Here is a 14,163-nt window from a genome sequence, read left to right as displayed (position 1 = left end):
TCCCAACCAAGGCAGTGTCCCTTTTAGCGTGGAACGTTCTTCTTTCCCTTTAGCCTCCAGCCGCAGCCTACGATGCCCCATTTAGCGGAGACTAGAGAGATTACAACTTTCCTGTGGTTTGGAAGCTCTCTGTAGTGGCGAGAATAGAAGGAACCCCTACGCTGCACGCCGGGGCGCATCATCTTGAAAGGCTAGACTTTTGCCCCCTCTCTGAGCCAGTGCAACACCCAAAAGGTGAGAAGCTCCCTCTCCGTCAATCTTATTGGAATCTTTTGCTGTCGACATGATGTGGCCCTACCTGTTTCTCTAGCTCAAATATTTCAAATATCCGTGGGGCCTTTTCAGACCAAGTCAGAAATGAACAAGAGAAGATGAGAGTTCTCACTCGGACTGGGTATTTTAAGTAAAACCTAAAGAATGCAATAAAATCGAAACTTAATGACATTCCCCAACCCCAATTTTTATTTATTTATTTTCTATCAGTAAATGACCAAAGTGCACCAATCTTGAGTTCGTGGCCCAGTGCATTTAGACATAAGAAAATATCACCTAGATCAAGTTATGGGAAGTTTTCACCAGCCCAAAAAGTCAGTAGAGCCCCTTTCCAGTCAATCCTCACCCCATCCCCACGTAGGTGGTCGCCATTCTAATTTCTTTTCTTTCCTTTTTTTTGTTTTTTTTTTTGAGACAGAGTTTCCTCCTTGTTACCCAGGCTGGAGTGGAATGGCGCGATCTCGGCTCACCGCAACCTCTGCCTCCCAGGTTCAGGCAATTCTCCTGCCTCAGCATCCCGAGTAGCTGGGTTTACAGGCACGTGCCACCATGCCCAGCTAATGTTTTGTATTTTTAGTAGAGACGGGGTTTCACCATGTTGACCAGGGTGGTCTTGATCTCTTGACCTCATGATCCACCCGCCTCGGCCTCCCAAAGTGCTGGGATTACAGGCTTGAGCCACTGCACCCGGCACCATTCTGATTTCTATCTCTGTGATTTACTTTTGCTTATTCTTGAAATCACTTACAGGAGTGTATTGATTTTGCCTTATTTTTTTTTAAATGCAACAATGGTTATGAGATGCTTCCATTATATGGCATGTATCTCAACCTTTTGGTGTTATTGATAAGTGTTATTCTAACGTGAATACACTACAGTTGATGGACAATTGGCCTGTTTCTAGTCTTGGCGATTGTGAATAAGGTGTTTACAAATATTCTACTACGGGCCTTTTTATGGGCCTGTGCCTTCATTTCTGTTAAGTATGAAGTTAAGTATGACCATGGCTGGGTCATGAAGCAGGTGTATTTTTAACTGTATTGGAAACTACCAGACAGTATTTTAGAACGGTTACACTATTGTATTCTTTCTCTCTCTCCCTCCCTCCCTCCCTCCCTCTCTCTCTCTCTCTCTCTCTCTCTACAAGGTCTCAATCTTTCACCAAGACTGGAGTGCAGTGGCACCATCTTGGCTCACAGCAACCTCTGCCTCCTGTGTTCAAGCAATTTTCCTACCTTAGCCTCCCAAGTAGCTGAGATTACTGCACCTACCACCATGCCTGGTTAATTTTTTGTATTTTTAGAAGAGATGGGTTTTTGCCATGTTGGCCAGACTGGTCTCAAACTCCTGACCTCAAGTGATCCACCCACCTCAGCCTTCAAAAGTGCTGAGATTACAGGAGTGAGCCACTGCACCCAGTGCACTATTCTATTCTCTTGCTACTAATAAGAGTTACAGTTGCTCTGCATTCTTAGAAGCCAGTGTTTTTTTCCCCTGTCTCTTAAATGTTACCCAATCTGATGGGTGAGTAATGCTGTATCATGGCATTTTAAATGTGTGTTTCCCGAATGAGTAATTATGCCAAGAATCCTTTCTCATGCCATTTGGCCATGAAGAAATTCTCTTTTGTTAACAAACACCACTCAAATGTTTTTCCCATTTTAAATTGGCTTGACTCTTTTTTTCCTACCCATCTTTATACACAAACTTTTCTGTTAGAATAGAAAAGTTGAGAAGATAGTACACAGAATGGAATAAAGAGAATGGAATGGGTTTTGGGGGAACCAATTCACACTTTAAAGCTGTTTTAACCCACCCCTACGCAAAGAACAATGTATGTTTTCCAAAGTTATCCCCTTATTGAAATATGCAGAGAAAGTGTGAAATGAAAGGGCATAGACTAAACTCTTCTGAACATGTTTCTGGAAGTGGACAGGGGAATGAGAGTGGGATAAATATGGAAAAGAAGGACAGTAAAGGGCCTTGCTCAGAGCAGCCACTGTGATGTGCCCTGAGCTAAGGTACATGATTGCCTTCTTCCTGGCCACTTGAGAATAAGAAAATATATTGACGAATCAGGCACATGGAATTTCAAAATGCTATAGGAAAACAGACCATTTACCCAAACAGATGAATCTAGTTAAGAAAGGTAGGAAGATACTTCATAAACAAAGCAAAAACACAGAAATCATACAATGACGTGATGGCAATGAGACTAACTATGCCCATCATCTCCAGCGTGACACTAAATGCTGCTAATTACAACAGAGCGAAATCTCTCAGATCAGATAGAAAAGGAATCTCTTGAACCTGGAGCTCAAAGGTGGAAGTTGCAGTGAGCCGAGATCCTACCACTGTACGCCAACCTGGGCAACAGAGGGAGATTCTGTTTCAAATAAATAAATAAAAATAGCTGAAAAGAAATTATTCTCTCTTTATTCTCATTTTGTTCTTGTTTTATTGTATTTAAAGAAAAGGAGATTACTTATCCTCATACTGAATTTCCTAAACTGATGCTTGAATTTACCATTTGTTAAATGATGGCGAGAAAAGTTAATTGCCTTACTTTGAGAAGTTTGGTATAGGTTCTGTTACATTTTTCATGCTTTTGATCATGGTTCTATCATTAGAATGATGGCAACTAGGTACCTGCAAGGAGTATCCTAACCACTTTAATACAATGTTTTGAAGTGCTTCGGGTGTAATTACTGGACACCAAGTCACAGTGTTTTCCTTTGTGATTTGTTAGAGAGAAACAGGACTTTCTTCAATGCAAACGTCCTATTAACTAATTCCTGCACTGTTAACTTACAGGGTTTTGACTCCTGGGTCTGAAAAAGGAAACTACTCCTGCTAAATCTTGAACATTGATGAGAATCAATGCCTCATCTTCAGACCCTGGAGAAGATGACAATCAAAATGAACTGCTTTCATGAGACACAGAATCAGAAATTAAAACCCTTCAATCCCTCTAGGGATTGCCATGTGCCACAGAAACAACCAAATTTCCTTGTCAACTGTGTCTATAACTATGGCTGTCTTGAGGCTTTTGTACTCCACAACAATGCCACATGTCACCGCTTCTACCTCATGCCCTCCCATGTTCCTCTAGGCAGAAGAGGTTGGCACATGAGAATTTTAAGGCCGGAGTTTGAGGGATAACTTTAGTTCAGAGACTTTCTTTTTTTTTTCCTTCCTTCCTTTCCTTCCTTCCTTCCTTCGCTCCCTCCCTCCCTTCCTTCCTTCCTTTTTTCTTTCTTTCTTTCTTTCTTTTCTTTCTCTTCTTTCTTTCTTTCCTTTTCTTCATCTTCTTTCTTTCTTTCTTTCTTACTTTCTTTCTTTCTTTCTTTCTTTTCTTTCCTTCTTTCTTTCTTGCTTTCTTTCTCTTTTTTCTCTTCTTTCTTTCTTTCTTCCTTTCTTCTTTCTTTCTTTCTTTCTTTCTTTCTTTCTCTTTCTTTCTTTCTTTCCTTTCTTCTTTGTTTCTTTCTTTTTCTTTCTTTCTTCTTCCCTCTCTGCCTGCCTGCCTTCCCCCTCTCCTTCTTTCTTTTCTTTTCTTTTCTTTTTTTTGTTGTATTTTTGGTAGACATGGGGTTTCACCATATTGCCCAGGCTAGTCGCAAACTTCTGAGTTCAAGTGATCCACCCACCTGGGCCTCTCAAATTCAGAGATTTTCTATAAATTAAGCATTACTCTCAGAGGCACACTGATGCAATGCCAGCATCTGGGCCCGTGTATTGGAATAACAGAGTTTTCTTAGAGCATTCATATGCTCTTTAAAAGAAAGTATAAAAGGCTACAGAAGGTTTATGGAAATCTTACGTTATGGTAAGACTGATTTTAATTAAATTTGTATACAAATTAGCTTTAACATGGTAATAGATAATATAAATGTAAAATGTAGTCTTCTCTTTTGAACAAAATGATTGTATAAGATTAATAATAAATAAAATATTTTTGTTTACCTTTAGAGTAACTGCAGAGCAAAAGAAAGAAGGGGAGAGACAGATGCAGTTGGCCTCATGTTGTCTTCATTAGGTCCGACTGTTTAGGAAACTCAGTCTCTTGTCTTTTAAAGGGTGAAAGTTTTTGTTTTATCATTTTGGCTAAATGACTGACTTTTTTTTTTTTTTTTTTTTTTTTTTTAAGATGAGGTTTCACCATGATGGCCAGGCTGGTCTTGAACTCCTGACCTCAGGTGATCCACCCACCTTGGCTTCCCAAAGTGCTAGGATTACAGGCATGAGCCACCATGCCCCACCAATGACTGACTATTTTAAGGTGACCTGTGATCCTATTTTGTGATATCAAATGTCTCAAAATGTTGATATTTGGCAAACTTTCTAAGAGTAAAATTTATAAATTCAGCCTTTTGGACCTCAAACTAACTTCTTGGATATAGGTTCTTTGAGGTCCAAGTGAGACATATCAGGCTTCTTAGGCTGATGTGTTATGTTAGAATTATGCAGGAAGCATTGTCAAATCTGAGGTGGTTTTTAACTTCCTTTGGGTTATATTGACATAGATGTGTTGTCAATGTGTGTTCTGGGATTGTGTGAGATCCTGAAAGTTCTAATATGCTGTCGGTAATAATTGTGATTATTATGTTAAATTGTCATGTGCCACAGAATCAACCAAATTCCCTTGTCAACCGTGTCTCTAACTATGGCTGTCTTGAGGCTTTTGTCATCCAGAATTGTTTTGCTTTGATTTTTCTCAAAAAGTGACTTCTAATCAGCCACAGTTCAGGCCTTGCTATTTTGGAAAAGTCCATAAAAGGGACTTGCATACAGGTTTCTGATAACTTTGGAGGTCAAGCCATTGAACTAAAGAGAAAATTCTCAGGGCACTACTACAAAGGCTGATGTGTTCATAAAGATTGCGAGCCCAATATGAAGCAGAGCAGGAGTTGATTGATTGCATGGATTGAACTCATGGAGGACTGAAATCAGTTTTTTGTGGCATTGTTTGTTAGTTTGAAACATTGTTCATTCTTCAGAGTCTGGTGACCATTTTTTCTTTTGCGCTATTTATAGCCTGTAACAATTGAGTAGAGTAATCTTATAAATAGAATTTGAGGCATATATTTCTCTCTCTGCCTAATTTCTCCCAAATTTGTAAACTGAATATTCTTAATTAATGACAATGTGTTTTTGTGCATAAGTTCACAGGTGGAGGACACAGGTGGAGGAATTGGTAATTTCCCCAGAACTTTGACTGAAATGGTGCTGTGAAATGTTCCAGCAAAGTCAATTTACAAGAGCCTATATGAACAATGATTCTTACTGCACTTTGTATGGGTAATCAGGACACGTATATGGGACTGAAGGCTCTTTTCCAGCTAGGTTGGTTCTGCTGCGTTTTGTCTTTAGTGGAAATGGGCAACTGGAGAGAAGAAGGTTGTATTTCAGGAGAAACTACAGTATTAGATGAACCCTTTGATTCCTGGGTGGCCATGCAGTCACCCATGGTATGGCGCCACCCAGGATGCCCCTTCTCCACATGGCACAGTCAGAAAGACCAATGACCAGATTCTGCATGATTCAGGAACTGACAAATAGAAAGTGGGGACAGAAATTGACTCCATAGTACCACAGACAGTGTTTTCAGATAGGCATAGAAATGGACCCTTCTGGTCTTAAAGCTTGAAACTTACATTTGTTTTATCAGAGTCCTTTCCTCAGGAAAGGACCCTCAGGCCTCTCAAAAAGCATCATAGACCTGAAACTTAACAGATCACAGCATCCCAGACAGTGAGATGCCCAGACCCCTCATTCATCATGAGTGCTTCCTCACCCCTCCCTAGTTCCTCTGTTCCCACACACAGTTACGTTCTTCCCTGTGATATAAACCCCTAACTTTAGTTGATCAGGGAGATGGTTTTGAGACTGATCTCCCATCTCCTCATCTGCAGCACCAGATTAAAGCCTTCTTCCACAGCAATACTCAATGTGTTAATGATTGGCTTTCAGTGTGCTGAGCACCAAGGCCTAGACTGAACTCCAGGGGTTTCAGTAACAATATATGCACACTTTTAAAAACCACAATTGATGGGTCATAGTATATTGAGAAATTGGAATGGCATTAACTTGGCCAATTCTGGGAAAACACACTGTGCTTAAATGTCAGCACCCTGTCTCCTGAACCCGACAGTATATGGTTGATTTTGAGTCACAGCTGATGAGTATGGCCTGGTTTGAGTGTTTTATAGAAATGTGAATGTGAAATGTAAAATGTGGCTGATTGCTTTTTATTTTAAATCTAACATATCTCCATTTCTGGTGAAAAAATCTTGTTAAAACCAACCAACCAAACAAACATAGGAGTGTATGAAGAAGAAAATAAAGGATTCCCTGCTGCCCGATCTCACTTGATTGCTGTCATCCATTATATACTAAATGGATGAAGAGGGGAAGCCCCCAGGAAGTCCTGAGTCCTGTTTCGACAATCATCTGGCTTCCTTGGGCAAATGGAAAAGAGCGAAAACAGAAAGAAAATAACAGAAATTTTGCAGAAATTTCATCTCTGGCCTTGGCACAGTGTCTCTCACCTATAATCCTGGCACTTTGGGAGGCTGAGGTGGGAAAAGCACTTGAGGCCAGGAGTTCAAGACCAGCCTTGCCAACATGGTGAAACCTCATCTCTACTAAAAATATGAAAATTAGCCAGGTGTGGGGGTTCACATTTGTAATCCCAGCTACTGGGGATTACAATCACTTGAACCCAGGAAAAGGAGGTTGCAGTGAGGGGAGATCACCCACTGCCACTGCACTGCACTCCAGCCTTAGCAACAGGAGACTATCTCAATTAAAAAAAAAAAGAAAAAAGAAAGGAAAGAAAGAAAAAGAAAGGGAAGGGAATAGAAGGGAAGGGAATTTCACCTCGACACAGGAAACTCTATGACCCAGGCTTCAAGGGCTCTGGTCCTAAACCCAGAGTGGATTTTGCCTCGCTTTCTGAGGTGCAAATGAAATAATAAAAGTCGATCAAAAGAGACAGCAGAGAGAAAGAAAGAGTAATGGTTCCTTCCTGCAGGTCCACCTTTCCCAAGTGTTACTTGTGGGATCAATAGAAATGCCTTGACATGGGTGAATGGGAACTATTGCTGCTTATTAGTAATTCAGACACCTCCAGGAAAGCCTCAGTGCAAGGTTCCATGGTGTAATAGTGAGCATTCTGGACTCTGAATCCAGTGATCTGAGTTCGAGTCTTGGTGGAACCTTTCTGTTTAATTAGGGTGCAATGCCATCTTTTACTCCCTGAATGGCATGAGTATTCCGCTGAAGTTCAGAAGCACAGGGCTGCAAGCCTGCGTGTCTCTTCTGCTTCAGTGTCTGAGTCTCCTGATGTCCCCCATGTCCCCATCTCTTCTGTCTCCCACTTCAGTGTTTGAGATCCCAGAAGCCGGGCTTTCACAGTGGTCTGGACTACAAGGAAATTGCCGAATTATCCAGTCGGGGTCACAGAGCCTGGAGGGTCCCGCCATCCTGGGCGAGCTGCCTGGCCTTGTGCAATCGGAGTTCCGGACCCCCACCAGGGACCCAGTGACCCAGGAAGTCCCCACCTCCTCTCAAGTTGACCCTGGGCCTTGGGGTGAGAGGTCTCCTCCTCTAAAAAGGCTGCTGCCCCCTCAACCCTAGACTCCGAGACTCCTTTCACCTGGGAAATCTCATAATGGCACACATTGTCTTTTGGTAAGTAAACGGGGGCTGAGAAATTTTGGTGGGATTAGCTCAGTCATTGGTGATTGTGTCTCAGTTTAGGGTCAATGGTTCCAGACCTAACTTGGGAGTACAACTGCTTTATTCAGATAAGCCATCCTATTCCAAATGTTAATTTACTCCATTTTTCATATTCAGATTTTCATGCTGAATTTCATCTCTATTGAGGGCCATGAAAACCCTGTTTCACTAAGCTTTGGAACCTGGCTCTAGGAAATCTTGTTTCATCCCAAGATCTCTTCAGCTGGAAAGAGAAATCCACAGCGTGGGTGGCCTCTTCCAGCGCGGGGGCTAGGACACCATCCTGATCCTCCCCCACAGGAGCCGAGCTCCGAAGAAGAGAAGCCTGAGCAGCTGTGAGGGGCGAGTCTCTGATGGTGGGGCTCCCCCTCATCCCGCCAGGACCCTGCCCCAAGGAGAAGATGCCTTAGGATGCGACCAGAGCTACAAATGTTTTCTCCTCTTCTTTAGAGCACTTGGGATGAAGCTCCTGCTGGGTCTTGGGAGCAGGTAGCATGTCACTCAATGCGCTCAGGACCATTGCTCTGATTTTCATGTTTTGGGACTGAAAGCGTTTACGAAGGACTGAAAAACACCCTAGTCTTTGAGGGCTCAGTTTAAAGGACGTGGGGTGGGGGCAGGTGGAATGCCTTGTTGGCTCCTTGGAGTGGACTGACAGGTAGGGAAACACACAAACTCCGTTTCCTCTAGCAGGCTGGACCGCAGGGTCTGGGATGGGAAACTGAACAGTCAAAGAGTAGCAATATTCATGGAGAGGTTGGCTGCATGCATTGAAAATTGTTATCCCCAGAAATAAGCATAGGAAGTGCCCAGGTCACTGCTGGTCACCACCAATAGTGCAGCATATGTGATTTTGATTAAGAGTATAGTGCATAAAAATTCATTCCTGTTTACAAATAATTGATCACAACCAGTTGTAGATTTCTTTGTTCCTTCTCTCCTTCCACTGCGTCACTTGACTAGCCTTAAATAAAAAAAAAATTATTTGTTTGTACATATGATATTGCTCCAGTTGATCCTTTCCCACCCATGCCCCACCCCTCAAAGTAGCTGGGACCACAGGTGTGCTCCACGACCAGGCTAATTTTTATATTTTTAGTAGAGACAGGATTTTGCCATATTGGCCAGGCTGGTCTTGAACTTCTGGACTCAAGTGATCCACCTGCCTGGGCCTCCCAAAGCGCTGAGATTACAGGAGTGGGCCACTCCACCTGGCCATCATTTCTATTTTGAATTTAAATATGTGCAGTGGCTCACGCCTGTAATCCCAGCACTTTGGGAGGCCAAGGTGGGTGGATTACTTGAGGTCAGGAGTTCGTGATCTGCCTGGACAACATGGTGAAACCCCATCTCTTAGAAAAAATATTTAAAAATTAAAAATAAATAAATAAATATTTTGTAGTCATAAGTATCACCTTCAAAGATTCTGGGTTTCATTCCATGTGCATGATGGAGTTCAGGACAAGCTACTCCAAATTATAACACCTGGGTACCAAATATTTTATGCTAAAGGAATTTGAGAAAACAACAGAAGCAGGAAAGTCACTGTCACTCTCCCCCTGCCCTCCTTCCCTGAAGCTGATCATGAGATTCTCATGTGAGAAGTGTTCTTTCTGTACCCAGAGGAATTGCACGTCCTTGAGTCTCAAGACACAGGGACACAGAGAAGAGCCTGAATAAAGGGGCCTGGCTAGGTTTTCCCCAATTTGTTACTGTTAGATCATACATTTTTGTCTTATCATAGTTCTCCATGATTACTCACGCTTCATAAAACCTACTGTTAAAAAAACAACAACTGAGGTTAGTTGTTTCCATGGGCCTTCATTTCCTTTAGAAGGCACTGCTGTCATACAAAACTTATTTTAGATAACTAGATGTGCTCTTCCCTTGTAAGTCTGTCTTTTGCTGTAAGGGTCTCAGCAGTGAATCTAGGATGGGTGAGGAAAAGTCATATTTCCTCCCCTACATGTACAAATTCTTCCACTGTAATACTATAAACATTTTACTGGGGCAGATTTAAGGCAAGAAATTGAATCATTATTCCCCTTTGGATGAACTGAACAGATGAGCTAATAAACTCCCAGTTCCTCCCAGGTAGATATACATCTATAGCTCATTCCCTGAAGCTCCTTGAAGGTCAAACCTGCTGGAGATTGAGGGGTCTTCCTGGGATCTCCCAACCCAGGAGATCACTGATGGTCAGAGGATTGCTGCAGTTTCCCTGGGAGGGTGCACAGCCACTGGAAAGTATCACTGAACACAACTGGTTTTCATCAAATCTGCTCTTTGTGCAGTGTTGCAGGCAAAACACAGGAGCTAACACGAACATGAGTAACATATATGCACTCATCACCTGTGCCTGACATGCAAAGTGCCACACGTGAGGCACGGCTGATGAGTGTGCATACGTTTACTCATTTGGTGCTTACCTCAGGCTGAGGTCACACCACCACTTTCATCTTTTGTATGAGAAAACAGATGCACAGAGACATTAAATAACCTGCCCAAGGTCACTCAGCCAGCAAAGGAGGATTTGAAAGCAGGAATTTGAAGTGGAGCCAGCCTGACTCCAGAAGACATTCTCAGAACCATTGTATTTATATTGCTCCTAACAAAACTACCTTCACAAAAATTACAACAGTGAGAAAAACCTGACATAGGAAAATTGTGGCTGTGAAAGATATCTGACCTGACTGGCTGCACCTTACTTCTAACCTCCAAGCTGCCCTTGTCCATTCCTGGGCAGAGGCCAGGCTAACTATGAGAGGAGTTTACTTCCAAGTCTAAGTCTGAAACAAAGATAATAGCCCCTTCCCTAAACCAACTCCTTCCTTTCTTGGGGATCAGACCTCCTTAGCAAGCTAACAAATCAGGCACCAGATTGGAAGTTATGGTTCAGGAGCCATGCAGCCAGAAGCCACAAGATTCCTAAGCTCCCCAATTGTGCATGTAGATAACATCATTAGTGTCAAACCTAAGTTGGTGTTCAGAGTATTTTTCAGACCCTATCTTATGATGGACTAGCTGGCACACCCAGACTGGTAAACTAGCTCATCTGGTCCTGTGGTCCCTGTCCAGGGGCCGACTCACTGCAAGTAAACAAGCTCTGACTCCCAGTGATTTTCCTCCCCAACCCAACCAATCAGCTTTCCCCATTCCCCAGCCTCCTGCCCACCAAACTATCCTCAAATGAATCCCTAGCCTCTGAATTTGGGGGGTGGAAGATTTGAGTAATAATAAACCCCTGTCCTGGTCACTTAGCTGCCTCTGTGTTTATTAAATTCTTTCTCTGCTGCAGAAAGCCTGCTATTCTCAGCTCCATTTGGCTTTTCTGGGCAACAGGCAAGATAAATCTACTGGACAGTTACACTAATAAAAGAGAAACACAAATGGTAAGCATGCTTGAAAAGAAAAGTAAGGCTGTGTATTTCTTTTGAAGAAACACCAAAGGAGGAGGAATGATATGACAGGCAGTGCACTGTCCTAAGTATTTTCTTTTTTTTATTTTTTATTTTTCATTTTTTTAAAGATGGGGTTTCACCATGTTGGTCAGGCTGGTCTTGAACTCCTGACCTCAGGTAATCCACCCACCTTTGTCTCCAAAGTGTTTGGATTACAGGCATGCCTGGCCCTGTCCTAAATATTTTCAAGTGGAAACCTGGACACAGTCACCTGGTACCGCAGATTCTGCAGTTGAGTTTTCTACCTTTGGGGAAACCACAGGGGTCAGCATATCCAAAGTGTAATGGATAAGGCTTCATCCTGAGAAAAACAACCTCAAAGCCACAGTAGGTCCCCCACTACACAAGCACAAATTCACATGCTCCTGCCCAGCACAGCCTCATATGCCTCACTCTTTACACACATGGTGACTTGGCCCATGCACTGCAGCCTGGAGCCCTCCTAGCTCTGACACACAACTGGGACTCTGAAGTCTGACCAGCAGTCCTGGACTCTTTCCTACAGCAGGGAACTCTTTCATGGGGAAGGAGCCAGTGGTGAAGAAGCATCCCCTGTGCTGCCTCATTCACATAGTGGTTGCCCTACACGTGATGTGACCGAGAGCACCTTCCTCACCTCCCACAGTTTATTTTTATGCTTCTAATTTTTATGTCTCATCTTATGAAAAAAATATGACATTAGTTACATGGGCCCAGACAGGTACACCTGCTGTTCAGGTGTACAGCAGGCCTGGGCCAAAGCCCTGAGGGATTCTGCTGTGTGAAACTGCCCAATCTTGACTCTGAATAAAGTCCTCTCCCTTTTCTCCCCAACCTGATTTAAGAACCAGGACAGTCTGGCGACTCCTTGAGGACCTGCCCAAAGTGCTGCTGTCCAGGTGATTGCCTGGCCAGACCCCCTGGCTGCAGACAGGAAGAGGAAATCCTGGGATTGAGGGTGTAGAGAGAGAGGAGTGCAGTTAGACAGGAAGTAAAAAATGGAAGAGGAAGGTGAGGGGACAGGAAAATGACAACAGAGAGAACATGCCAGTGGGGAAGAGAGAGAAAGGCCATGAGAAAGGAAAAAGAACAATGGAGAAGTTTCTGTGCATGTAGGGGAGACTGTGGGAAAGCAGGAAAAGATAAAGACCAAAACTCAAGTATTTCAGTGAGAGAAAAGGGAAAAAGCTGAAAGAGAAGAAATAGCTGCACAGGAGATGGAGAACGTCATGCATGAAAGCCTGCAGTAGGCACAGGGGCCTGGGGACACAGCCAGAGGGAGGGAGTCCAGCTGAAGCCTGAGTATGGAGTGTCAGCTGGCAAAGAGAGGCCTGGCTTCACATGGTCACCTTGTACCCTCTGTGTGTTTCTCAGCTCAGAGAAGCCCCCAGCAGTGCTAAGTGGCCAGTGCGGAAACAGTAGAATTTCCAGATTTAGAGACAGATGACCGCCATTTAAGTAAGTCCTGGTTCTGCTTTCTTCCTGTGGACACTTCAGCCATATCACTGGCTCCTCTGAGCCTGTTTTCAGCTGCAGAGTGGGAATGACAGTGTTCACTTTGCAGGATCATTGGGAACACTAAGGACATATAAGCCAGGCCAAGTGACACCCCAGGGTACACAGTTGGCAATAAAATGCATATTAGCTCTCAATCTTTTCTGCCTTCACACAACCTATTAATTACATCAACTGCATTTGCATAACTCAGTTTGCAGTAAGCTCAGATAAGAGAAATAATATTTTAGTAAGAAGTTTTGTTCTGAATTACTCTGCTTTTATTCACAACCTCTCCTGCCCACCACACACATACACTCTCTCTCTGTCATGGTCTTCTTCCCTGTGTTCACGGTGTGGCTCCCAGCAGGGAATCCAGGGTCAGAGGGTGGCCCCTGGCTGTGCATCTTCTCTTTGTCCAACTGGAGGCATCTCCCTCTTGCCCTCTATTTGAGTGACTTGAGCAATTTACTCAAATGATTCAGCAGAACTCAGCCTATTCTGTAAAGTGGTAGATTCTTCAAGGCTCACTACTTGGTAAGAGACAATGGGACCTCCAGATGTAGATTCACAAAACATAACCTGTGGCCATTCATAGGAGAAAAACACACATCTGTCCCTTCCCCGACAGGATTCCTGCCACTCATCCCACGGCAGGTCACATTTCCTAGAGGGAATATCTGCAGCCAGAACTGTTGGGGGCCTCCTGGGAACTTGTGCTCACCCCTTTAGCTACTTTACAATAGCTATCAGGGCTTGCTGTGACACACAGCAGCACCTTAGCCAAGAGCATGACCATTTTACTCAGCACATACAGCCAGTCTTCTGTATCCATGAGGCATTGATGCCAAGAACATCCAGATACCAAAATCTGCAGATGCTCCAGTTTCTAATATAAAATGCTGTAGTGTCTGCAGATAACCTTCACACATTCTTTTTTTTATTAATATTTATTATTATTATTTTTTTAAAGATGGGGTTTCACCATGATGGCCAGGCTGATCTTGAACTCCTGACCTCAGGTGATCCACCCATCTCGGCATCCCAAAGTGCTAGGATTACAGGCGTGAACCACTGTGCCCGGCAAACTTCACACATTCTTCCAAAAACTTTAAGTCATCTCTAGATTAGTTATAATACTTAATACAACATAAATGTTATGTAAATAGTTGTTATACCATGGTTTTAATTCAAACAATTTTTATTTTTATATGCT

At 43.1% G+C, this 14,163-nt stretch overlaps 1 non-coding gene across 1 annotated transcript; it reads right to left on the bottom strand.

Moving 5' to 3' along the window:
* Window positions 1–11,660: 11,660 nt before the first annotated feature.
* On the bottom strand, window positions 11,661–11,825 carry LOC116545414. The gene has a single exon (XR_004266303.1). It is a non-coding gene; the product is annotated as a U1 spliceosomal RNA (small nuclear RNA).
* Window positions 11,826–14,163: the final 2,338 nt, after the last annotated feature.

Source organism: Sapajus apella, unplaced genomic scaffold (genome assembly GCF_009761245.1).
Source record: "Sapajus apella isolate SASKATOON/1434 unplaced genomic scaffold, GSC_monkey_1.0 scaffold265, whole genome shotgun sequence".
Lineage (NCBI taxonomy): Eukaryota > Metazoa > Chordata > Mammalia > Primates > Cebidae > Sapajus > Sapajus apella.
The sequence above is the reverse complement of the archived record's forward strand: the minus strand, read 5'-3'. Positions and strand labels throughout refer to the sequence as shown.